The sequence below is a fragment of the Rhinoderma darwinii genome, chromosome 3 (assembly GCF_050947455.1).
Source record: "Rhinoderma darwinii isolate aRhiDar2 chromosome 3, aRhiDar2.hap1, whole genome shotgun sequence".
Classification (NCBI taxonomy): Eukaryota; Metazoa; Chordata; class Amphibia; order Anura; family Rhinodermatidae; genus Rhinoderma; species Rhinoderma darwinii.
The window spans coordinates 362,806,713-362,828,158 of NC_134689.1; the positions used below are offsets into that span (position 1 = coordinate 362,806,713).

At 41.8% G+C, this 21,446-nt stretch overlaps 26 non-coding genes across 26 annotated transcripts; all 26 read left to right on the plus strand.

Moving 5' to 3' along the window:
- Positions 1–477: 477 nt before the first annotated feature.
- Positions 478–570, plus strand: TRNAI-UAU (transfer RNA isoleucine (anticodon UAU)). The gene is given in 2 exon segments: positions 478–515; positions 535–570. It is a non-coding gene; the product is annotated as a tRNA-Ile (tRNA).
- Positions 571–1,673: 1,103 nt separating this feature from the next.
- Positions 1,674–1,746, plus strand: TRNAR-CCU (transfer RNA arginine (anticodon CCU)). The gene has a single exon. It is a non-coding gene; the product is annotated as a tRNA-Arg (tRNA).
- Positions 1,747–2,025: 279 nt separating this feature from the next.
- TRNAI-UAU (transfer RNA isoleucine (anticodon UAU)) lies at positions 2,026–2,118 on the plus strand. Its single transcript is given in 2 exon segments — positions 2,026–2,063; positions 2,083–2,118. It is a non-coding gene; the product is annotated as a tRNA-Ile (tRNA).
- Positions 2,119–3,221: 1,103 nt separating this feature from the next.
- TRNAR-CCU (transfer RNA arginine (anticodon CCU)) lies at positions 3,222–3,294 on the plus strand. Its single transcript has one exon. It is a non-coding gene; the product is annotated as a tRNA-Arg (tRNA).
- Positions 3,295–3,573: 279 nt separating this feature from the next.
- On the plus strand, positions 3,574–3,666 carry TRNAI-UAU (transfer RNA isoleucine (anticodon UAU)). Its single transcript is given in 2 exon segments — positions 3,574–3,611; positions 3,631–3,666. It is a non-coding gene; the product is annotated as a tRNA-Ile (tRNA).
- A 1,103-nt stretch (positions 3,667–4,769) lies between these two features.
- TRNAR-CCU (transfer RNA arginine (anticodon CCU)) lies at positions 4,770–4,842 on the plus strand. Its single transcript has one exon. It is a non-coding gene; the product is annotated as a tRNA-Arg (tRNA).
- A 279-nt stretch (positions 4,843–5,121) lies between these two features.
- Positions 5,122–5,214, plus strand: TRNAI-UAU (transfer RNA isoleucine (anticodon UAU)). The gene is given in 2 exon segments: positions 5,122–5,159; positions 5,179–5,214. It is a non-coding gene; the product is annotated as a tRNA-Ile (tRNA).
- A 1,103-nt stretch (positions 5,215–6,317) lies between these two features.
- TRNAR-UCU (transfer RNA arginine (anticodon UCU)) lies at positions 6,318–6,390 on the plus strand. The gene has a single exon. It is a non-coding gene; the product is annotated as a tRNA-Arg (tRNA).
- Positions 6,391–6,669: 279 nt separating this feature from the next.
- TRNAI-UAU (transfer RNA isoleucine (anticodon UAU)) lies at positions 6,670–6,762 on the plus strand. Its single transcript is given in 2 exon segments — positions 6,670–6,707; positions 6,727–6,762. It is a non-coding gene; the product is annotated as a tRNA-Ile (tRNA).
- A 1,103-nt stretch (positions 6,763–7,865) lies between these two features.
- TRNAR-UCU (transfer RNA arginine (anticodon UCU)) lies at positions 7,866–7,938 on the plus strand. The gene has a single exon. It is a non-coding gene; the product is annotated as a tRNA-Arg (tRNA).
- A 279-nt stretch (positions 7,939–8,217) lies between these two features.
- Positions 8,218–8,310, plus strand: TRNAI-UAU (transfer RNA isoleucine (anticodon UAU)). The gene is given in 2 exon segments: positions 8,218–8,255; positions 8,275–8,310. It is a non-coding gene; the product is annotated as a tRNA-Ile (tRNA).
- A 1,103-nt stretch (positions 8,311–9,413) lies between these two features.
- Positions 9,414–9,486, plus strand: TRNAR-CCU (transfer RNA arginine (anticodon CCU)). The gene has a single exon. It is a non-coding gene; the product is annotated as a tRNA-Arg (tRNA).
- A 279-nt stretch (positions 9,487–9,765) lies between these two features.
- On the plus strand, positions 9,766–9,858 carry TRNAI-UAU (transfer RNA isoleucine (anticodon UAU)). Its single transcript is given in 2 exon segments — positions 9,766–9,803; positions 9,823–9,858. It is a non-coding gene; the product is annotated as a tRNA-Ile (tRNA).
- Positions 9,859–10,961: 1,103 nt separating this feature from the next.
- On the plus strand, positions 10,962–11,034 carry TRNAR-UCU (transfer RNA arginine (anticodon UCU)). The gene has a single exon. It is a non-coding gene; the product is annotated as a tRNA-Arg (tRNA).
- Positions 11,035–11,313: 279 nt separating this feature from the next.
- Positions 11,314–11,406, plus strand: TRNAI-UAU (transfer RNA isoleucine (anticodon UAU)). The gene is given in 2 exon segments: positions 11,314–11,351; positions 11,371–11,406. It is a non-coding gene; the product is annotated as a tRNA-Ile (tRNA).
- A 1,103-nt stretch (positions 11,407–12,509) lies between these two features.
- On the plus strand, positions 12,510–12,582 carry TRNAR-UCU (transfer RNA arginine (anticodon UCU)). The gene has a single exon. It is a non-coding gene; the product is annotated as a tRNA-Arg (tRNA).
- A 279-nt stretch (positions 12,583–12,861) lies between these two features.
- Positions 12,862–12,954, plus strand: TRNAI-UAU (transfer RNA isoleucine (anticodon UAU)). Its single transcript is given in 2 exon segments — positions 12,862–12,899; positions 12,919–12,954. It is a non-coding gene; the product is annotated as a tRNA-Ile (tRNA).
- A 1,103-nt stretch (positions 12,955–14,057) lies between these two features.
- On the plus strand, positions 14,058–14,130 carry TRNAR-CCU (transfer RNA arginine (anticodon CCU)). The gene has a single exon. It is a non-coding gene; the product is annotated as a tRNA-Arg (tRNA).
- Positions 14,131–14,409: 279 nt separating this feature from the next.
- TRNAI-UAU (transfer RNA isoleucine (anticodon UAU)) lies at positions 14,410–14,502 on the plus strand. The gene is given in 2 exon segments: positions 14,410–14,447; positions 14,467–14,502. It is a non-coding gene; the product is annotated as a tRNA-Ile (tRNA).
- A 1,103-nt stretch (positions 14,503–15,605) lies between these two features.
- On the plus strand, positions 15,606–15,678 carry TRNAR-CCU (transfer RNA arginine (anticodon CCU)). The gene has a single exon. It is a non-coding gene; the product is annotated as a tRNA-Arg (tRNA).
- A 279-nt stretch (positions 15,679–15,957) lies between these two features.
- On the plus strand, positions 15,958–16,050 carry TRNAI-UAU (transfer RNA isoleucine (anticodon UAU)). The gene is given in 2 exon segments: positions 15,958–15,995; positions 16,015–16,050. It is a non-coding gene; the product is annotated as a tRNA-Ile (tRNA).
- Positions 16,051–17,153: 1,103 nt separating this feature from the next.
- Positions 17,154–17,226, plus strand: TRNAR-CCU (transfer RNA arginine (anticodon CCU)). Its single transcript has one exon. It is a non-coding gene; the product is annotated as a tRNA-Arg (tRNA).
- Positions 17,227–18,701: 1,475 nt separating this feature from the next.
- On the plus strand, positions 18,702–18,774 carry TRNAR-CCU (transfer RNA arginine (anticodon CCU)). Its single transcript has one exon. It is a non-coding gene; the product is annotated as a tRNA-Arg (tRNA).
- Positions 18,775–19,053: 279 nt separating this feature from the next.
- TRNAI-UAU (transfer RNA isoleucine (anticodon UAU)) lies at positions 19,054–19,146 on the plus strand. The gene is given in 2 exon segments: positions 19,054–19,091; positions 19,111–19,146. It is a non-coding gene; the product is annotated as a tRNA-Ile (tRNA).
- A 1,103-nt stretch (positions 19,147–20,249) lies between these two features.
- On the plus strand, positions 20,250–20,322 carry TRNAR-CCU (transfer RNA arginine (anticodon CCU)). Its single transcript has one exon. It is a non-coding gene; the product is annotated as a tRNA-Arg (tRNA).
- A 279-nt stretch (positions 20,323–20,601) lies between these two features.
- Positions 20,602–20,694, plus strand: TRNAI-UAU (transfer RNA isoleucine (anticodon UAU)). Its single transcript is given in 2 exon segments — positions 20,602–20,639; positions 20,659–20,694. It is a non-coding gene; the product is annotated as a tRNA-Ile (tRNA).
- The last annotated feature ends 752 nt before the right edge of the window (positions 20,695–21,446 follow it).

The following is a 21,446-nucleotide window of genomic DNA, read 5'->3' on the forward strand; positions in this document are numbered from 1 at the left end:
TGCGGTTAAGATTTTATCCGATTTGGAAAGCAAACGGTACAACACAAACCTTTCTCGCTCACTCATCACATGTGAATGTTTGCTTGCTTTGGAAAGAAAAAACCACGGCGCAGAGCAAGTTTACAGCCCCAGTGGCCTAATGGATAAGGCACTGGCCTCCTAGGCCAGGGATTGTGGGTTCAAATCCCAACTGGGGTGTTTACCTTTCATCTTTCTTAAAGTTAAGCTGTTGCTGTTTTAGTTCCTGATTAAAAGTGCTCAACTGGCTTCATCCACTGGACTGATGCTTCTTTATATATTAATAAGAGAGAAGTAAATGACTTATTACTCACAGTATCTTGACTGACCGCTATCTTAAACGCTGTTGTGTTTTTGAAAATTGATGGAAAACAGACACGCTTGAGGAATCACTTCATCCCGCGGTGCAATCGGTCAGCACACGGTGGAAAACTGACACGCGTGCAGACATCAGTAAGAGCTCCAGTGGCGCAATCGGTCAGTTCACGGTACTTATAAAGCAGTAACTGTTGAGCAATGCCGAGGTTGTGAGTTCGAGCCTCACCTGGAGCACTCCTTTCTTGCCTTCTTGTGCTTTATTTAGACCTCCAGTGGAATAGCAAACTTACTCATGGCCCATGATCTATAAACATAATTGAAGGGGATACATGGAAGAGGTATACCGTTTTTAAGGGTGAGTCCCATCTGTGGTGTTTGCCTTTTCTCTTTCTTAAATAAAAGCCATTGGCATGTTTTAGTTCCAGATTAAAAGTGCTCAACTTGCTTCTTTACTGGATACTTGTCCCAATATATATTAAGAGGTATTTTTAAAGGTTTTGGCCCTCCAATAAGCTTTCCTTCATCTTTATTAGCAGAGTCCTGTAAGTGTGTGATCATAATGAAAAGACAAGGGACCCTCTTTCCCTTGTCTACAAAAAGCAAGCACGTGGTTAAGATTTTGTCAGATCTAGAAAGCAAACGGTAGAACACAAACCATTCTCGATCACTCAGTCACAAGTGAATGTTTGATTGCTTTGGAAAAACAACCACTTATAGAAAAAGTAAAGTCCCAGTTGCCTAATGGATAAGGCACTGGCCTCCTAAGCCAGGGATTGTGGCTTTAACGCCCATCTGTATTGTTTGCCTTTCCTCTGTCTCAAAGTAAAGCCATTGGCATGTTATGGTTCCAGATTATAGGTGCTCTTCTGGCTTCTTCACTGGGTACTTGTCCCAGCTTCTGGGCCGGCTCCATCACTGTTACGTACTGTTATGTGACGATGCGCTAATCCCTTGGCAGCAGCAACATAATTGTATGTGAGATGTCACCAAGGGTTTAAAGTAAAGCCATTAGCATGTTTTAGTTCAAGATTAAAAGTGCTCGACTAGGTTCTTCACTGGATACTTGTCCCAATACATATTAAGAGGTATTCAGTTTTTAAAGGGTTTTGTCACTCCATTAAGATTTCCTTCATCTGCATTAGAAATGTCCTGTTAGTGTGCAATTAGAACGACAATACAAGGGAACCTAGTCTTTTCTTAAAAAAACAAGCATGCGGTTAAGATTTTATCCGATTTGGAAAGCAAACGGTACAACACAAACCTTTCTCGCTCACTCATCACATGTGAATGTTTGCTTGCTTTGGAAAGAAAAAACCACGGTGCAGAGCAAGTTTACAGCCCCAGTGGCCTAATGGATAAGGCACTGGCCTCCTAAGCCAGGGATTGTGGGTTCAAGTCCCATCTGGGGTGTTTACCTTTCTTCTTTCTTAAAGTTAAGCTGTTGCTGTTTTAGTTCCTGATTAAAAGTGCTCAACTGGCTTCATCCACTGGACTGATGCTTCTTTATATATTAATAAGAGAGAAGTAAATGACTTATTACTCACAGTATCTTGACTGACCGCTATCTTAAACGCTGTCGTGTTTTTGAAAATTGATGGAAAACAGACACGCTTGAGGAATCACTTCATCCCGCGGTGCAATCGGTCAGCACACGGTGGAAAACGGACACGCGTGCAGACATCAGTAAGAGCTCCAGTGGCGCAATCAGTCAGCGCACGGTACTTATAAAGCAGTAACTGTTGAGCAATGCCGAGGTTGTGAGTTCGAGCCTCACCTGGAGCACTCCTTTCTTGCCTTCTTGTGCTTTATTTAGACCTCCAGTGGAATAGCAAACTTACTCATGGCCCATGATCTATAAACATAATTGAAGGGGATACATGGAAGAGGTATACCGTTTTTAAGGGTGAGTCCCATCTGTGGTGTTTGCCTTTTCTCTTTCTTAAATAAAAGCCATTGGCATGTTTTAGTTCCAGATTAAAAGTGCTCAACTTGCTTCTTTACTGGATACTTGTCCCAATATATATTAAGAGGTATTTTTAAAGGTTTTGGCCCTCTAATAAGCTTTCCTTCATCTTTATTAGCAGAGTCCTGTAAGTGTGTGATCATAATGAAAAGACAAGGGAACCTCTTTCCCTTGTCTACAAAAAGCAAGCACGTGGTTAAGATTTTGTCAGATCTAGAAAGCAAACGGTAGAACACAAACCATTCTCGATCACTCAGTCACAAGTGAATGTTTGATTGCTTTGGAAAAACAACCACTTATAGAAAAAGTCAAGTCCCAGTTGCCTAATGGATAAGGCACTGGCCTCCTAAGCCAGGGATTGTGGCTTTAACGCCCATCTGTATTGTTTGCCTTTCCTCTGTCTCAAAGTAAAGCCATTGGCATGTTATGGTTCCAGATTATAAGTGCTCTTCTGGCTTCTTCACTGGGTACTTGTCCCAGCTTCTGAGCCGGCTCCATCACTGTTACGTACTGTTATGTGACGATGCGCTAATCCCTTGGCAGCAGCAACATAATTGTATGTGAGATGTCACCAAGGGTTTAAAGTAAAGCCATTAGCATGTTTTAGTTCAAGATTAAAAGTGCTCGACTAGGTTCTTCACTGGATACTTGTCCCAATACATATTAAGAGGTATTCCGTTTTTAAAGGGTTTTGTCACTCCATTAAGATTTCCTTCATCTGCATTAGAAATGTCCTGTTAGTGTGCAATTAGAACGACAATACAAGGGAACCTAGTCTTTTCTTAAAAAATCAAGCATGCGGTTAAGATTTTATCCGATTTGGAAAGCAAACGGTACAACACAAACCTTTCTCGCTCACTCATCACATGTGAATGTTTGCTTGCTTTGGAAAGAAAAAACCACGGCGCAGAGCAAGTTTACAGCCCCAGTGGCCTAATGGATAAGGCACTGGCCTCCTAGGCCAGGGATTGTGGGTTCAAGTCCCATCTGGGGTGTTTACCTTTCATCTTTCTTAAAGTTAAGCTGTTGCTGTTTTAGTTCCTGATTAAAAGTGCTCAACTGGCTTCATCCACTGGACTGATGCTTCTTTATATATTAATAAGAGAGAAGTAAATGACTTATTACTCACAGTATCTTGACTGACCGCTATCTTAAACGCTGTCGTGTTTTTGAAAATTGATGGAAAACAGACACGCTTGAGGAATCACTTCATCCCGCGGTGCAATCGGTCAGCACACGGTGGAAAACTGACACGCGTGCAGACATCAGTAAGAGCTCCAGTGGCGCAATCGGTCAGTTCACGGTACTTATAAAGCAGTAACTGTTGAGCAATGCCGAGGTTGTGAGTTCGAGCCTCACCTGGAGCACTCCTTTCTTGCCTTCTTGTGCTTTATTTAGACCTCCAGTGGAATAGCAAACTTACTCATGGCCCATGATCTATAAACATAATTGAAGGGGATACATGGAAGAGGTATACCGTTTTTAAGGGTGAGTCCCATCTGTGGTGTTTGCCTTTTCTCTTTCTTAAATAAAAGCCATTGGCATGTTTTAGTTCCAGATTAAAAGTGCTCAACTTGCTTCTTTACTGGATACTTGTCCCAATATATATTAAGAGGTATTTTTAAAGGTTTTGGCCCTCCAATAAGCTTTCCTTCATCTTTATTAGCAGAGTCCTGTAAGTGTGTGATCATAATGAAAAGACAAGGGACCCTCTTTCCCTTGTCTACAAAAAGCAAGCACGTGGTTAAGATTTTGTCAGATCTAGAAAGCAAACGGTAGAACACAAACCATTCTCGATCACTCAGTCACAAGTGAATGTTTGATTGCTTTGGAAAAACAACCACTTATAGAAAAAGTAAAGTTCCAGTTGCCTAATGGATAAGGCACTGGCCTCCTAAGCCAGGGATTGTGGCTTTAACGCCCATCTGTATTGTTTGCCTTTCCTCTGTCTCAAAGTAAAGCCATTGGCATGTTATGGTTCCAGATTATAAGTGCTCTTCTGGTTTCTTCACTGGGTACTTGTCCCAGCTTCAGGGCCGGCTCCATCACTGTTACGTACTGTTATGTGACGATGCGCTAATCCCTTGGCAGCAGCAACATAATTGTATGTGAGATGTCACCAAGGGTTTAAAGTAAAGCCATTAGCATGTTTTAGTTCAAGATTAAAAGTGCTCGACTAGGTTCTTCACTGGATACTTGTCCCAATACATATTAAGAGGTATTCAGTTTTTAAAGGGTTTTGTCACTCCATTAGGATTTCCTTCATCTGCATTAGAAATGTCCTGTTAGTGTGCAATTAGAACGACAATACAAGGGAACCTAGTCTTTTCTTAAAAAAACAAGCATGCGGTTAAGATTTTATCCGATTTGGAAAGCAAACGGTACAACACAAACCTTTCTCGCTCACTCATCACATGTGAATGTTTGCTTGCTTTGGAAAGAAAAAACCACGGCGCAGAGCAAGTTTACAGCCCCAGTGGCCTAATGGATAAGGCACTGGCCTCCTAAGCCAGGGATTGTGGGTTCAAGTCCCATCTGGGGTGTTTACCTTTCTTCTTTCTTAAAGTTAAGCTGTTGCTGTTTTAGTTCCTGATTAAAAGTGCTCAACTGGCTTCATCCACTGGACTGATGCTTCTTTATATATTAATAAGAGAGAAGTAAATGACTTATTACTCACAGTATCTTGACTGACCGCTATCTTAAACGCTGTCGTGTTTTTGAAAATTGATGGAAAACAGACACGCTTGAGGAATCACTTCATCCCGCGGTGCAATCGGTCAGCACACGGTGGAAAACGGACACGCGTGCAGACATCAGTAAGAGCTCCAGTGGCGCAATCGGTCAGCGCACGGTACTTATAAAGCAGTAACTGTTGAGCAATGCCGAGGTTGTGAGTTCGAGCCTCACCTGGAGCACTCCTTTCTTGCCTTCTTGTGCTTTATTTAGACCTCCAGTGGAATAGCAAACTTACTCATGGCCCATGATCTATAAACATAATTGAAGGGGATACATGGAAGAGGTATACCGTTTTTAAGGGTGAGTCCCATCTGTGGTGTTTGCCTTTTCTCTTTCTTAAATAAAAGCCATTGGCATGTTTTAGTTCCAGATTAAAAGTGCTCAACTTGCTTCTTTACTGGATACTTGTCCCAATATATATTAAGAGGTATTTTTAAAGGTTTTGGCCCTCCAATAAGCTTTCCTTCATCTTTATTAGCAGAGTCCTGTAAGTGTGTGATCATAATGAAAAGACAAGGGACCCTCTTTCCTTTGTCTACAAAAAGCAAGCACGTGGTTAAGATTTTGTCAGATCTAGAAAGCAAACGGTAGAACACAAACCATTCTCGATCACTCAGTCACAAGTGAATGTTTGATTGCTTTGGAAAAACAACCACTTATAGAAAAAGTCAAGTCCCAGTTGCCTAATGGATAAGGCACTGGCCTCCTAAGCCAGGGATTGTGACTTTAACGCCCATCTGTATTGTTTGCCTTTCCTCTGTCTCAAAGTAAAGCCATTGGCATGTTATGGTTCCAGATTATAAGTGCTCTTCTGGCTTCTTCACTGGGTACTTGTCCCAGCTTCTGAGCCGGCTCCATCACTGTTACGTACTGTTATGTGACGATGCGCTAATCCCTTGGCAGCAGCAACATAATTGTATGTGAGATGTCACCAAGGGTTTAAAGTAAAGCCATTAGCATGTTTTAGTTCAAGATTAAAAGTGCTCGACTAGGTTCTTCACTGGATACTTGTCCCAATACATATTAAGAGGTATTCAGTTTTTAAAGGGTTTTGTCACTCCATTAAGATTTCCTTCATCTGCATTAGAAATGTCCTGTTAGTGTGCAATTAGAACGACAATACAAGGGAACCTAGTCTTTTCTTAAAAAATCAAGCATGCGGTTAAGATTTTATCCGATTTGGAAAGCAAACGGTACAACACAAACCTTTCTCGCTCACTCATCACATGTGAATGTTTGCTTGCTTTGGAAAGAAAAAACCACGGCGCAGAGCAAGTTTACAGCCCCAGTGGCCTAATGGATAAGGCACTGGCCTTCTAGGCCAGGGATTGTGGGTTCAAGTCCCATCTGGGGTGTTTACCTTTCATCTTTCTTAAAGTTAAGCTGTTGCTGTTTTAGTTCCTGATTAAAAGTGCTCAACTGGCTTCATCCACTGGACTGATGCTTCTTTATATATTAATCAGAGAGAAGTAAATGACTTATTACTCACAGTATCTTGACTGACCGCTATCTTAAACGCTGTCGTGTTTTTGAAAATTGATGGAAAACAGACACGCTTGAGGAATCACTTCATCCCGCGGTGCAATCGGTCAGCACACGGTGGAAAACGGACACGCGTGCAGACATCAGTAAGAGCTCCAGTGGCGCAATCGGTCAGCGCACGGTACTTATAAAGCAGTAACTGTTGAGCAATGCCGAGGTTGTGAGTTCGAGCCTCACCTGGAGCACTCCTTTCTTGCCTTCTTGTGCTTTATTTAGACCTCCAGTGGAATAGCAAACTTACTCATGGCCCATGATCTATAAACATAATTGAAGGGGATACATGGAAGAGGTATACCGTTTTTAAGGGTGAGTCCCATCTGTGGTGTTTGCCTTTTCTCTTTCTTAAATAAAAGCCATTGGCATGTTTTAGTTCCAGATTAAAAGTGCTCAACTTGCTTCTTTACTGGATACTTGTCCCAATATATATTAAGAGGTATTTTTAAAGGTTTTGGCCCTCCAATAAGCTTTCCTTCATCTTTATTAGCAGAGTCCTGTAAGTGTGTGATCATAATGAAAAGACAAGGGACCCTCTTTCCCTTGTCTACAAAAAGCAAGCACGTGGTTAAGATTTTGTCAGATCTAGAAAGCAAACGGTAGAACACAAACCATTCTCGATCACTCAGTCACAAGTGAATGTTTGATTGCTTTGGAAAAACAACCACTTATAGAAAAAGTCAAGTCCCAGTTGCCTAATGGATAAGGCACTGGCCTCCTAAGCCAGGGATTGTGGCTTTAACGCCCATCTGTATTGTTTGCCTTTCCTCTGTCTCAAAGTAAAGCCATTGGCATGTTATGGTTCCAGATTATAAGTGCTCTTCTGGCTTCTTCACTGGGTACTTGTCCCAGCTTCTGAGCCGGCTCCATCACTGTTACGTACTGTTATGTGACGATGCGCTAATCCCTTGGCAGCAGCAACATAATTGTATGTGAGATGTCACCAAGGGTTTAAAGTAAAGCCATTAGCATGTTTTAGTTCAAGATTAAAAGTGCTCGACTAGGTTCTTCACTGGATACTTGTCCCAATACATATTAAGAGGTATTCAGTTTTTAAAGGGTTTTGTCACTCCATTAAGATTTCCTTCATCTGCATTAGAAATGTCCTGTTAGTGTGCAATTAGAACGACAATACAAGGGAACCTAGTCTTTTCTTAAAAAATCAAGCATGCGGTTAAGATTTTATCCGATTTGGAAAGCAAACGGTACAACACAAACCTTTCTCGCTCACTCATCACATGTGAATGTTTGCTTGCTTTGGAAAGAAAAAACCACGGCGCAGAGCAAGTTTACAGCCCCAGTGGCCTAATGGATAAGGCACTGGCCTTCTAGGCCAGGGATTGTGGGTTCAAGTCCCATCTGGGGTGTTTACCTTTCATCTTTCTTAAAGTTAAGCTGTTGCTGTTTTAGTTCCTGATTAAAAGTGCTCAACTGGCTTCATCCACTGGACTGATGCTTCTTTATATATTAATAAGAGAGAAGTAAATTACTTATTACTCACAGTATCTTGACTGACCGCTATCTTAAACGCTGTCGTGTTTTTGAAAATTGATGGAAAACAGACACGCTTGAGGAATCACTTCATCCCGCGGTGCAATCGGTCAGCACACGGTGGAAAACTGACACGCGTGCAGACATCAGTAAGAGCTCCAGTGGCGCAATCGGTCAGTTCACGGTACTTATAAAGCAGTAACTGTTGAGCAATGCCGAGGTTGTGAGTTCGAGCCTCACCTGGAGCACTCCTTTCTTGCCTTCTTGTGCTTTATTTAGACCTCCAGTGGAATAGCAAACTTACTCATGGCCCATGATCTATAAACATAATTGAAGGGGATACATGGAAGAGGTATACCGTTTTTAAGGGTGAGTCCCATCTGTGGTGTTTGCCTTTTCTCTTTCTTAAATAAAAGCCATTGGCATGTTTTAGTTCCAGATTAAAAGTGCTCAACTTGCTTCTTTACTGGATACTTGTCCCAATATATATTAAGAGGTATTTTTAAAGGTTTTGGCCCTCCAATAAGCTTTCCTTCATCTTTATTAGCAGAGTCCTGTAAGTGTGTGATCATAATGAAAAGACAAGGGACCCTCTTTCCCTTGTCTACAAAAAGCAAGCACGTGGTTAAGATTTTGTCAGATCTAGAAAGCAAACGGTAGAACACAAACCATTCTCGATCACTCAGTCACAAGTGAATGTTTGATTGCTTTGGAAAAACAACCACTTATAGAAAAAGTAAAGTCCCAGTTGCCTAATGGATAAGGCACTGGCCTCCTAAGCCAGGGATTGTGGCTTTAACGCCCATCTGTATTGTTTGCCTTTCCTCTGTCTCAAAGTAAAGCCATTGGCATGTTATGGTTCCAGATTATAGGTGCTCTTCTGGCTTCTTCACTGGGTACTTGTCCCAGCTTCTGGGCCGGCTCCATCACTGTTACGTACTGTTATGTGACGATGCGCTAATCCCTTGGCAGCAGCAACATAATTGTATGTGAGATGTCACCAAGGGTTTAAAGTAAAGCCATTAGCATGTTTTAGTTCAAGATTAAAAGTGCTCGACTAGGTTCTTCACTGGATACTTGTCCCAATACATATTAAGAGGTATTCAGTTTTTAAAGGGTTTTGTCACTCCATTAAGATTTCCTTCATCTGCATTAGAAATGTCCTGTTAGTGTGCAATTAGAACGACAATACAAGGGAACCTAGTCTTTTCTTAAAAAAACAAGCATGCGGTTAAGATTTTATCCGATTTGGAAAGCAAACGGTACAACACAAACCTTTCTCGCTCACTCATCACATGTGAATGTTTGCTTGCTTTGGAAAGAAAAAACCATGGCGCAGAGCAAGTTTACAGCCCCAGTGGCCTAATGGATAAGGCACTGGCCTCCTAAGCCAGGGATTGTGGGTTCAAGTCCCATCTGGGGTGTTTTCCTTTCTTCTTTCTTAAAGTTAAGCTGTTGCTGTTTTAGTTCCTGATTAAAAGTGCTCAACTGGCTTCATCCACTGGACTGATGCTTCTTTATATATTAATAAGAGAGAAGTAAATGACTTATTACTCACAGTATCTTGACTGACCGCTATCTTAAACGCTGTCGTGTTTTTGAAAATTGATGGAAAACAGACACGCTTGAGGAATCACTTCATCCCGCGGTGCAATCGGTCAGCACACGGTGGAAAACGGACACGCGTGCAGACATCAGTAAGAGCTCCAGTGGCGCAATCGGTCAGCGCACGGTACTTATAAAGCAGTAACTGTTGAGCAATGCCGAGGTTGTGAGTTCGAGCCTCACCTGGAGCACTCCTTTCTTGCCTTCTTGTGCTTTATTTAGACCTCCAGTGGAATAGCAAACTTACTCATGGCCCATGATCTATAAACATAATTGAAGGGGATACATGGAAGAGGTATACCGTTTTTAAGGGTGAGTCCCATCTGTGGTGTTTGCCTTTTCTCTTTCTTAAATAAAAGCCATTGGCATGTTTTAGTTCCAGATTAAAAGTGCTCAACTTGCTTCTTTACTGGATACTTGTCCCAATATATATTAAGAGGTATTTTTAAAGGTTTTGGCCCTCCAATAAGCTTTCCTTCATCTTTATTAGCAGAGTCCTGTAAGTGTGTGATCATAATGAAAAGACAAGGGACCCTCTTTCCTTTGTCTACAAAAAGCAAGCACGTGGTTAAGATTTTGTCAGATCTAGAAAGCAAACGGTAGAACACAAACCATTCTCGATCACTCAGTCACAAGTGAATGTTTGATTGCTTTGGAAAAACAACCACTTATAGAAAAAGTCAAGTCCCAGTTGCCTAATGGATAAGGCACTGGCCTCCTAAGCCAGGGATTGTGACTTTAACGCCCATCTGTATTGTTTGCCTTTCCTCTGTCTCAAAGTAAAGCCATTGGCATGTTATGGTTCCAGATTATAAGTGCTCTTCTGGCTTCTTCACTGGGTACTTGTCCCAGCTTCTGAGCCGGCTCCATCACTGTTACGTACTGTTATGTGACGATGCGCTAATCCCTTGGCAGCAGCAACATAATTGTATGTGAGATGTCACCAAGGGTTTAAAGTAAAGCCATTAGCATGTTTTAGTTCAAGATTAAAAGTGCTCGACTAGGTTCTTCACTGGATACTTGTCCCAATACATATTAAGAGGTATTCAGTTTTTAAAGGGTTTTGTCACTCCATTAAGATTTCCTTCATCTGCATTAGAAATGTCCTGTTAGTGTGCAATTAGAACGACAATACAAGGGAACCTAGTCTTTTCTTAAAAAATCAAGCATGCGGTTAAGATTTTATCCGATTTGGAAAGCAAACGGTACAACACAAACCTTTCTCGCTCACTCATCACATGTGAATGTTTGCTTGCTTTGGAAAGAAAAAACCACGGCGCAGAGCAAGTTTACAGCCCCAGTGGCCTAATGGATAAGGCACTGGCCTTCTAGGCCAGGGATTGTGGGTTCAAGTCCCATCTGGGGTGTTTACCTTTCATCTTTCTTAAAGTTAAGCTGTTGCTGTTTTAGTTCCTGATTAAAAGTGCTCAACTGGCTTCATCCACTGGACTGATGCTTCTTTATATATTAATCAGAGAGAAGTAAATGACTTATTACTCACAGTATCTTGACTGACCGCTATCTTAAACGCTGTCGTGTTTTTGAAAATTGATGGAAAACAGACACGCTTGAGGAATCACTTCATCCCGCGGTGCAATCGGTCAGCACACGGTGGAAAACGGACACGCGTGCAGACATCAGTAAGAGCTCCAGTGGCGCAATCGGTCAGCGCACGGTACTTATAAAGCAGTAACTGTTGAGCAATGCCGAGGTTGTGAGTTCGAGCCTCACCTGGAGCACTCCTTTCTTGCCTTCTTGTGCTTTATTTAGACCTCCAGTGGAATAGCAAACTTACTCATGGCCCATGATCTATAAACATAATTGAAGGGGATACATGGAAGAGGTATACCGTTTTTAAGGGTGAGTCCCATCTGTGGTGTTTGCCTTTTCTCTTTCTTAAATAAAAGCCATTGGCATGTTTTAGTTCCAGATTAAAAGTGCTCAACTTGCTTCTTTACTGGATACTTGTCCCAATATATATTAAGAGGTATTTTTAAAGGTTTTGGCCCTCCAATAAGCTTTCCTTCATCTTTATTAGCAGAGTCCTGTAAGTGTGTGATCATAATGAAAAGACAAGGGACCCTCTTTCCCTTGTCTACAAAAAGCAAGCACGTGGTTAAGATTTTGTCAGATCTAGAAAGCAAACGGTAGAACACAAACCATTCTCGATCACTCAGTCACAAGTGAATGTTTGATTGCTTTGGAAAAACAACCACTTATAGAAAAAGTCAAGTCCCAGTTGCCTAATGGATAAGGCACTGGCCTCCTAAGCCAGGGATTGTGGCTTTAACGCCCATCTGTATTGTTTGCCTTTCCTCTGTCTCAAAGTAAAGCCATTGGCATGTTATGGTTCCAGATTATAAGTGCTCTTCTGGCTTCTTCACTGGGTACTTGTCCCAGCTTCTGAGCCGGCTCCATCACTGTTACGTACTGTTATGTGACGATGCGCTAATCCCTTGGCAGCAGCAACATAATTGTATGTGAGATGTCACCAAGGGTTTAAAGTAAAGCCATTAGCATGTTTTAGTTCAAGATTAAAAGTGCTCGACTAGGTTCTTCACTGGATACTTGTCCCAATACATATTAAGAGGTATTCAGTTTTTAAAGGGTTTTGTCACTCCATTAAGATTTCCTTCATCTGCATTAGAAATGTCCTGTTAGTGTGCAATTAGAACGACAATACAAGGGAACCTAGTCTTTTCTTAAAAAATCAAGCATGCGGTTAAGATTTTATCCGATTTGGAAAGCAAACGGTACAACACAAACCTTTCTCGCTCACTCATCACATGTGAATGTTTGCTTGCTTTGGAAAGAAAAAACCACGGCGCAGAGCAAGTTTACAGCCCCAGTGGCCTAATGGATAAGGCACTGGCCTTCTAGGCCAGGGATTGTGGGTTCAAGTCCCATCTGGGGTGTTTACCTTTCATCTTTCTTAAAGTTAAGCTGTTGCTGTTTTAGTTCCTGATTAAAAGTGCTCAACTGGCTTCATCCACTGGACTGATGCTTCTTTATATATTAATAAGAGAGAAGTAAATTACTTATTACTCACAGTATCTTGACTGACCGCTATCTTAAACGCTGTCGTGTTTTTGAAAATTGATGGAAAACAGACACGCTTGAGGAATCACTTCATCCCGCGGTGCAATCGGTCAGCACACGGTGGAAAACTGACACGCGTGCAGACATCAGTAAGAGCTCCAGTGGCGCAATCGGTCAGTTCACGGTACTTATAAAGCAGTAACTGTTGAGCAATGCCGAGGTTGTGAGTTCGAGCCTCACCTGGAGCACTCCTTTCTTGCCTTCTTGTGCTTTATTTAGACCTCCAGTGGAATAGCAAACTTACTCATGGCCCATGATCTATAAACATAATTGAAGGGGATACATGGAAGAGGTATACCGTTTTTAAGGGTGAGTCCCATCTGTGGTGTTTGCCTTTTCTCTTTCTTAAATAAAAGCCATTGGCATGTTTTAGTTCCAGATTAAAAGTGCTCAACTTGCTTCTTTACTGGATACTTGTCCCAATATATATTAAGAGGTATTTTTAAAGGTTTTGGCCCTCCAATAAGCTTTCCTTCATCTTTATTAGCAGAGTCCTGTAAGTGTGTGATCATAATGAAAAGACAAGGGACCCTCTTTCCCTTGTCTACAAAAAGCAAGCACGTGGTTAAGATTTTGTCAGATCTAGAAAGCAAACGGTAGAACACAAACCATTCTCGATCACTCAGTCACAAGTGAATGTTTGATTGCTTTGGAAAAACAACCACTTATAGAAAAAGTAAAGTCCCAGTTGCCTAATGGATAAGGCACTGGCCTCCTAAGCCAGGGATTGTGGCTTTAACGCCCATCTGTATTGTTTGCCTTTCCTCTGTCTCAAAGTAAAGCCATTGGCATGTTATGGTTCCAGATTATAGGTGCTCTTCTGGCTTCTTCACTGGGTACTTGTCCCAGCTTCTGGGCCGGCTCCATCACTGTTACGTACTGTTATGTGACGATGCGCTAATCCCTTGGCAGCAGCAACATAATTGTATGTGAGATGTCACCAAGGGTTTAAAGTAAAGCCATTAGCATGTTTTAGTTCAAGATTAAAAGTGCTCGACTAGGTTCTTCACTGGATACTTGTCCCAATACATATTAAGAGGTATTCAGTTTTTAAAGGGTTTTGTCACTCCATTAAGATTTCCTTCATCTGCATTAGAAATGTCCTGTTAGTGTGCAATTAGAACGACAATACAAGGGAACCTAGTCTTTTCTTAAAAAAACAAGCATGCGGTTAAGATTTTATCCGATTTGGAAAGCAAACGGTACAACACAAACCTTTCTCGCTCACTCATCACATGTGAATGTTTGCTTGCTTTGGAAAGAAAAAACCATGGCGCAGAGCAAGTTTACAGCCCCAGTGGCCTAATGGATAAGGCACTGGCCTCCTAAGCCAGGGATTGTGGGTTCAAGTCCCATCTGGGGTGTTTTCCTTTCTTCTTTCTTAAAGTTAAGCTGTTGCTGTTTTAGTTCCTGATTAAAAGTGCTCAACTGGCTTCATCCACTGGACTGATGCTTCTTTATATATTAATAAGAGAGAAGTAAATGACTTATTACTCACAGTATCTTGACTGACCGCTATCTTAAACGCTGTCGTGTTTTTGAAAATTGATGGAAAACAGACACGCTTGAGGAATCACTTCATCCCGCGGTGCAATCGGTCAGCACACGGTGGAAAACGGACATGCGTGCAGACATCAGTAAGAGCTCCAGTGGCGCAATCGGTCAGCGCACGGTACTTATAAAGCAGTAACTGTTGAGCAATGCCGAGGTTTTGAGTTCGAGCCTCACCTGGAGCACTCCTTTCTTGCCTTCTTGTGCTTTATTTAGACCTCCAGTGGAATAGCAAACTTACTCATGGCCCATGATCTATAAACATAATTGAAGGGGATACATGGAAGAGGTATACCGTTTTTAAGGGTGAGTCCCATCTGTGGTGTTTGCCTTTTCTCTTTCTTAAATGAAAGCCATTGGCATGTTTTAGTTCCAGATTAAAAGTGCTCAACTTGCTTCTTTACTGGATACTTGTCCCAATATATATTAAGAGGTATTTTTAAAGGTTTTGGCCCTCTAATAAGCTTTCCTTCATCTTTATTAGCAGAGTCCTGTAAGTGTGTGATCATAATGAAAAGACAAGGGAACCTCTTTCCCTTGTCTACAAAAAGCAAGCACGTGGTTACGATTTTGTCAGATCTAGAAAGCAAACGGTAGAACACAAACCATTCTCGATCACTCAGTCACAAGTGAATGTTTGATTGCTTTGGAAAAACAACCACTTATAGAAAAAGTCAAGTCCCAGTTGCCTAATGGATAAGGCACTGGCCTCCTAAGCCAGGGATTGTGGCTTTAACGCCCATCTGTATTGTTTGCCTTTCCTCTGTCTCAAAGTAAAGCCATTGGCATGTTATGGTTCCAGATTATAAGTGCTCTTCTGGCTTCTTCACTGGGTACTTGTCCCAGCTTCTGGGCCGGCTCCATCACTGTTACGTACTGTTATGTGACGATGCGCTAATCCCTTGGCAGCAGCAACATAATTGTATGTGAGATGTCACCAAGGGTTTAAAGTAAAGCCATTAGCATGTTTTAGTTCAAGATTAAAAGTGCTCGACTAGGTTCTTCACTGGATACTTGTCCCAATACATATTAAGAGGTATTCAGTTTTTAAAGGGTTTTGTCACTCCATTAAGATTTCCTTCATCTGCATTAGAAATGTCCTGTTAGTGTGCAATTAGAACGACAATACAAGGGAACCTAGTCTTTTCTTAAAAAAACAAGCATGCGGTTAAGATTTTATCCGATTTGGAAAGCAAACGGTACAACACAAACCTTTCTCGCTCACTCATCACATGTGAATGTTTGCTTGCTTTGGAAAGAAAAAACCACGGCGCAGAGCAAGTTTACAGCCCCAGTGGCCTAATGGATAAGGCACTGGCCTCCTAAGCCAGGGATTGTGGGTTCAAGTCCCATCTGGGGTGTTTACCTTTCTTCTTTCTTAAAGTTAAGCTGTTGCTGTTTTAGTTCCTGATTAAAAGTGCTCAACTGGCTTCATCCACTGGACTGATGCTTCTTTATATATTAATAAGAGAGAAGTAAATGACTTATTACTCACAGTATCTTGACTGACCGCTATCTTAAACGCTGTCGTGTTTTTGAAAATTGATGGAAAACAGACACGCTTGAGGAATCACTTCATCCCGCGGTGCAATCGGTCAGCACACGGTGGAAAACGGACACGCGTGCAGACATCAGTAAGAGCTCCAGTGGCGCAATCGGTCAGCGCACGGTACTTATAAAGCAGTAACTGTTGAGCAATGCCGAGGTTGTGAGTTCGAGCCTCACCTGGAGCACTCCTTTCTTGCCTTCTTGTGCTTTATTTAGACCTCCAGTGGAATAGCAAACTTACTCATGGCCCATGATCTATAAACATAATTGAAGGGGATACATGGAAGAGGTATACCGTTTTTAAGGGTGAGTCCCATCTGTGGTGTTTGCCTTTTCTCTTTCTTAAATAAAAGCCATTGGCATGTTTTAGTTCCAGATTAAAAGTGCTCAACTTGCTTCTTTACTGGATACTTGTCCCAATATATATTAAGAGGTATTTTTAAAGGTTTTGGCCCTCTAATAAGCTTTCCTTCATCTTTATTAGCAGAGTCCTGTAAGTGTGTGATCATAATGAAAAGACAAGGGAACCTCTTTCCCTTGTCTACAAAAAGCAAGCACGTGGTTACGATTTTGTCAGATCTAGAAAGCAAACGGTAGAACACAAACCATTCTCGATCACTCAGTCACAAGTGAATGTTTGATTGCTTTGGAAAAACAACCACTTATAGAAAAAGTCAAGTCCCAGTTGCCTAATGGATAAGGCACTGGCCTCCTAAGCCAGGGATTGTGGCTTTAACGCCCATCTGTATTGTTTGCCTTTCCTCTGTCTCAAAGTAAAGCCATTGGCATGTTATGGTTCCAGATTATAAGTGCTCTTCTGGCTTCTTCACTGGGTACTTGTCCCAGCTTCTGAGCCGGCTCCATCACTGTTACGTACTGTTATGTGACGATGCGCTAATCCCTTGGCAGCAGCAACATAATTGTATGTGAGATGTCACCAAGGGTTTAAAGTAAAGCCATTAGCATGTTTTAGTTCAAGATTAAAAGTGCTCGACTAGGTTCTTCACTGGATACTTGTCCCAATACATATTAAGAGGTATTCAGTTTTTAAAGGGTTTTGTCACTCCATTAAGATTTCCTTCATCTGCATTAGAAATGTCCTGTTAGTGTGCAATTAGAACGACAATACAAGGGAACCTAGTCTTTTCTTAAAAAATCAAGCATGCGGTTAAGATTTTATCCGATTTGGAAAGCAAACGGTACAACACAAACCTTTCTCGCTCACTCATCACATGTGAATGTTTGCTTTCTTTGGAAAGAAAAAACCACGGCGCAGAGCAAGTTTACAGCCCCAGTGGCCTAATGGATAAGGCACTGGCCTCCTAGGCCAGGGATTGTGGGTTCAAGTCCCATCTGGGGTGTTTACCTTTCATCTTTCTTAAAGTTAAGCTGTTGCTGTTTTAGTTCCTGATTAAAAGTGCTCAACTGGCTTCATCCACTGGACTGATGCTTCTTTATATATTAATAAGAGAGAAGTAAATGACTTATTACTCACAGTATCTTGACTGACCGCTATCTTAAACGCTGTCGTGTTTTTGAAAATTGATGGAAAACAGACACGCTTGAGGAATCACTTCATCCCGCGGTGCAATCGGTCAGCACACGGTGGAAAACTGACACGCGTGCAGACATCAGTAAGAGCTCCAGTGGCGCAATCGGTCAGTTCACGGTACTCATAAAGCAGTAACTGTTGAGCAATGCCGAGGTTGTGAGTTCGAGCCTCACCTGGAGCACTCCTTTCTTGCCTTCTTGTGCTTTATTTAGACCTCCAGTGGAATAGCAAACTTACTCATGGCCCATGATCTATAAACATAATTGAAGGGGATACATGGAAGAGGTATACCGTTTTTAAGGGTGAGTCCCATCTGTGGTGTTTGCCTTTTCTCTTTCTTAAATAAAAGCCATTGGCATGTTTTAGTTCCAGATTAAAAGTGCTCAACTTGCTTCTTTACTGGATACTTGTCCCAATATATATTAAGAGGTATTTTTAAAGGTTTTGGCCCTCCAATAAGCTTTCCTTCATCTTTATTAGCAGAGTCCTGTAAGTGTGTGATCATAATGAAAAGACAAGGGAACCTCTTTCCCTTGTCTACAAAAAGCAAGCACGTGGTTACGATTTTGTCAGATCTAGAAAGCAAACGGTAGAACACAAACCATTCTCGATCACTCAGTCACAAGTGAATGTTTGATTGCTTTGGAAAAACAACCACTTATAGAAAAAGTCAAGTCCCAGTTGCCTAATGGATAAGGCACTGGCCTCCTAAGCCAGGGATTGTGGCTTTAACGCCCATCTGTATTGTTTGCCTTTCCTCTGTCTCAAAGTAAAGCCATTGGCATGTTATGGTTCCAGATTATAGGTGCTCTTCTGGCTTCTTCACTGGGTACTTGTCCCAGCTTCTGGGCCGGCTCCATCACTGTTACGTACTGTTATGTGACGATGCGCTAATCCCTTGGCAGCAGCAACATAATTGTATGTGAGATGTCACCAAGGGTTTAAAGTAAAGCCATTAGCATGTTTTAGTTCAAGATTAAAAGTGCTCGACTAGGTTCTTCACTGAATACTTGTCCCAATACATATTAAGAGGTATTCAGTTTTTAAAGGGTTTTGTCACTCCATTAAGATTTCCTTCATCTGCATTAGAAATGTCCTGTTAGTGTGCAATTAGAACGACAATACAAGGGAACCTAGTCTTTTCTTAAAAAAACAAGCATGCGGTTAAGATTTTATCCGATTTGGAAAGCAAACGGTACAACACAAACCTTTCTCGCTCACTCATCACATGTGAATGTTTGCTTGCTTTGGAAAGAAAAAACCACGGCGCAGAGGAAGTTTACAGCCCCAGTGGCCTAATGGATAAGGCACTGGCCTCCTAGGCCAGGGATTGTGGGTTCAAGTCCCATCTGGGGTGTTTACCTTTCATCTTTCTTAAAGTTAAGCTGTTGCTGTTTTAGTTCCTGATTAAAAGTGCTCAACTGGCTTCATCCACTGGACTGATGCTTCTTTATATATTAATCAGAGAGAAGTAAATGACTTATTACTCACAGTATCTTGACTGACCGCTATCTTAAACGCTGTCGTGTTTTTGAAAATTGATGGAAAACAGACACGCTTGAGGAATCACTTCATCCCGCGGTGCAATCGGTCAGCACACGGTGGAAAACGGACACGCGTGCAGACATCAGTAAGAGCTGCAGTGGCGCAATCGGTCAGCGCACGGTACTTATAAAGCAGTAACTGTTGAGCAATGCCGAGGTTGTGCGTTCGAGCCTCACCTGGAGCACTCCTTTCTTGCCTTCTTGTGCTTTATTTAGACCTCCAGTGGAATAGCAAACTTACTCATGGCCCATGATCTATAAACATAATTGAAGGGGATACATGGAAGAGGTATACCGTTTTTAAGGGTGAGTCCCATCTGTGGTGTTTGCCTTTTCTCTTTCTTAAATAAAAGCCATTGGCATGTTTTAGTTCCAGATTAAAAGTGCTCAACTTGCTTCTTTACTGGATACTTGTCCCAATATATATTAAGAGGTATTTTTAAAGGTTTTGGCCCTCCAATAAGCTTTCCTTCATCTTTATTAGCAGAGTCCTGTAAGTGTGTGATCATAATGAAAAGACAAGGGACCCTCTTTCCCTTGTCTACAAAAAGCAAGCACGTGGTTAAGATTTTGTCAGATCTAGAAAGCAAACGGTAGAACACAAACCATTCTCGATCACTCAGTCACAAGTGAATGTTTGATTGCTTTGGAAAAACAACCACTTATAGAAAAAGTCAAGTCCCAGTTGCCTAATGGATAAGGCACTGGCCTCCTAAGCCAGGGATTGTGGCTTTAACGCCCATCTGTATTGTTTGCCTTTCCTCTGTCTCAAAGTAAAGCCATTGGCATGTTATGGTTCCAGATTATAAGTGCTCTTCTGGCTTCTTCACTGGGTACTTGTCCCAGCTTCTGGGCCGGCTCCATCACTGTTACGTACTGTTATGTGACGATGCGCTAATCCCTTGGCAGCAGCAACATAATTGTATGTGAGATGTCACCAAGGGTTTAAAGTAAAGCCATTAGCATGTTTTAGTTCAAGATTAAAAGTGCTCGACTAGGTTCTTCACTGGATACTTGTCCCAATACATATTAAGAGGTATTCAGTTTTTAAAGGGTTTTGTCACTCCATTAAGATTTCCTTCATCTGCATTAGAAATGTCCTGTTAGTGTGCAATTAGAACGACAATACAAGGGAACCTAGTCTTTTCTTAAAAAAACAAGCATGCGGTTAAGATTTTATCCGATTTGGAAAGCAAACGGTACAACACAAACCTTTCTCGCTCACTCATCACATGTGAATGTTTGCTTGCTTTGGAAAGAAAAAACCACGGCGCAGAGCAAGTTTACAGCCCCAGTGGCCTAATGGATAAGGCACTGGCCTCCTAAGCCAGGGATTGTGGGTTCAAGTCCCATCTGGGGTGTTTACCTTTCTTCTTTCTTAAAGTTAAGCTGTTGCTGTTTTAGTTCCTGATTAAAAGTGCTCAACTGGCTTCATCCACTGGACTGATGCTTCTTTATATATTAATAAGAGAGAAGTAAATGACTTATTACTCACAGTATCTTGACTGACCGCTATCTTAAACGCTGTCGTGTTTTTGAAAATTGATGGAAAACAGACACGCTTGAGGAATCACTTCATCCCGCGGTGCAATCGGTCAGCACACGGTGGAAAACGGACACGCGTGCAGACATCAGTAAGAGCTCCAGTGGCGCAATCGGTCAGCGCACGGTACTTATAAAGCAGTAACTGTTGAGCAATGCCGAGGTTGTGAGTTCGAGCCTCACCTGGAGCACTCCTTTCTTGCCTTCTTGTGCTTTATTTAGACCTCCAGTGGAATAGCAAACTTACTCATGGCCCATGATCTATAAACATAATTGAAGGGGATACATGGAAGAGGTATACCGTTTTTAAGGGTGAGTCCCATCTGTGGTGTTTGCCTTTTCTCTTTCTTAAATAAAAGCCATTGGCATGTTTTAGTTCCAGATTAAAAGTGCTCAACTTGCTTCTTTACTGGATACTTGTCCCAATATATATTAAGAGGTATTTTTAAAGGTTTTGGCCCTCTAATAAGCTTTCCTTCATCTTTATTAGCAGAGTCCTGTAAGTGTGTGATCATAATGAAAAGACAAGGGAACCTCTTTCCCTTGTCTACAAAAAGCAAGCACGTGGTTACGATTTTGTCAGATCTAGAAAGCAAACGGTAGAACACAAACCATTCTCGATCACTCAGTCACAAGTGAATGTTTGATTGCTTTGGAAAAACAACCACTTATAGAAAAAGTCAAGTCCCAGTTGCCTAATGGATAAGGCACTGGCCTCCTAAGCCAGGGATTGTGGCTTTAACGCCCATCTGTATTGTTTGCCTTTCCTCTGTCTCAAAGTAAAGCCATTGGCATGTTATGGTTCCAGATTATAAGTGCTCTTCTGGCTTCTTCACTGGGTACTTGTCCCAGCTTCTGAGCCGGCTCCATCACTGTTACGTACTGTTATGTGACGATGCGCTAATCCCTTGGCAGCAGCAACATAATTGTATGTGAGATGTCA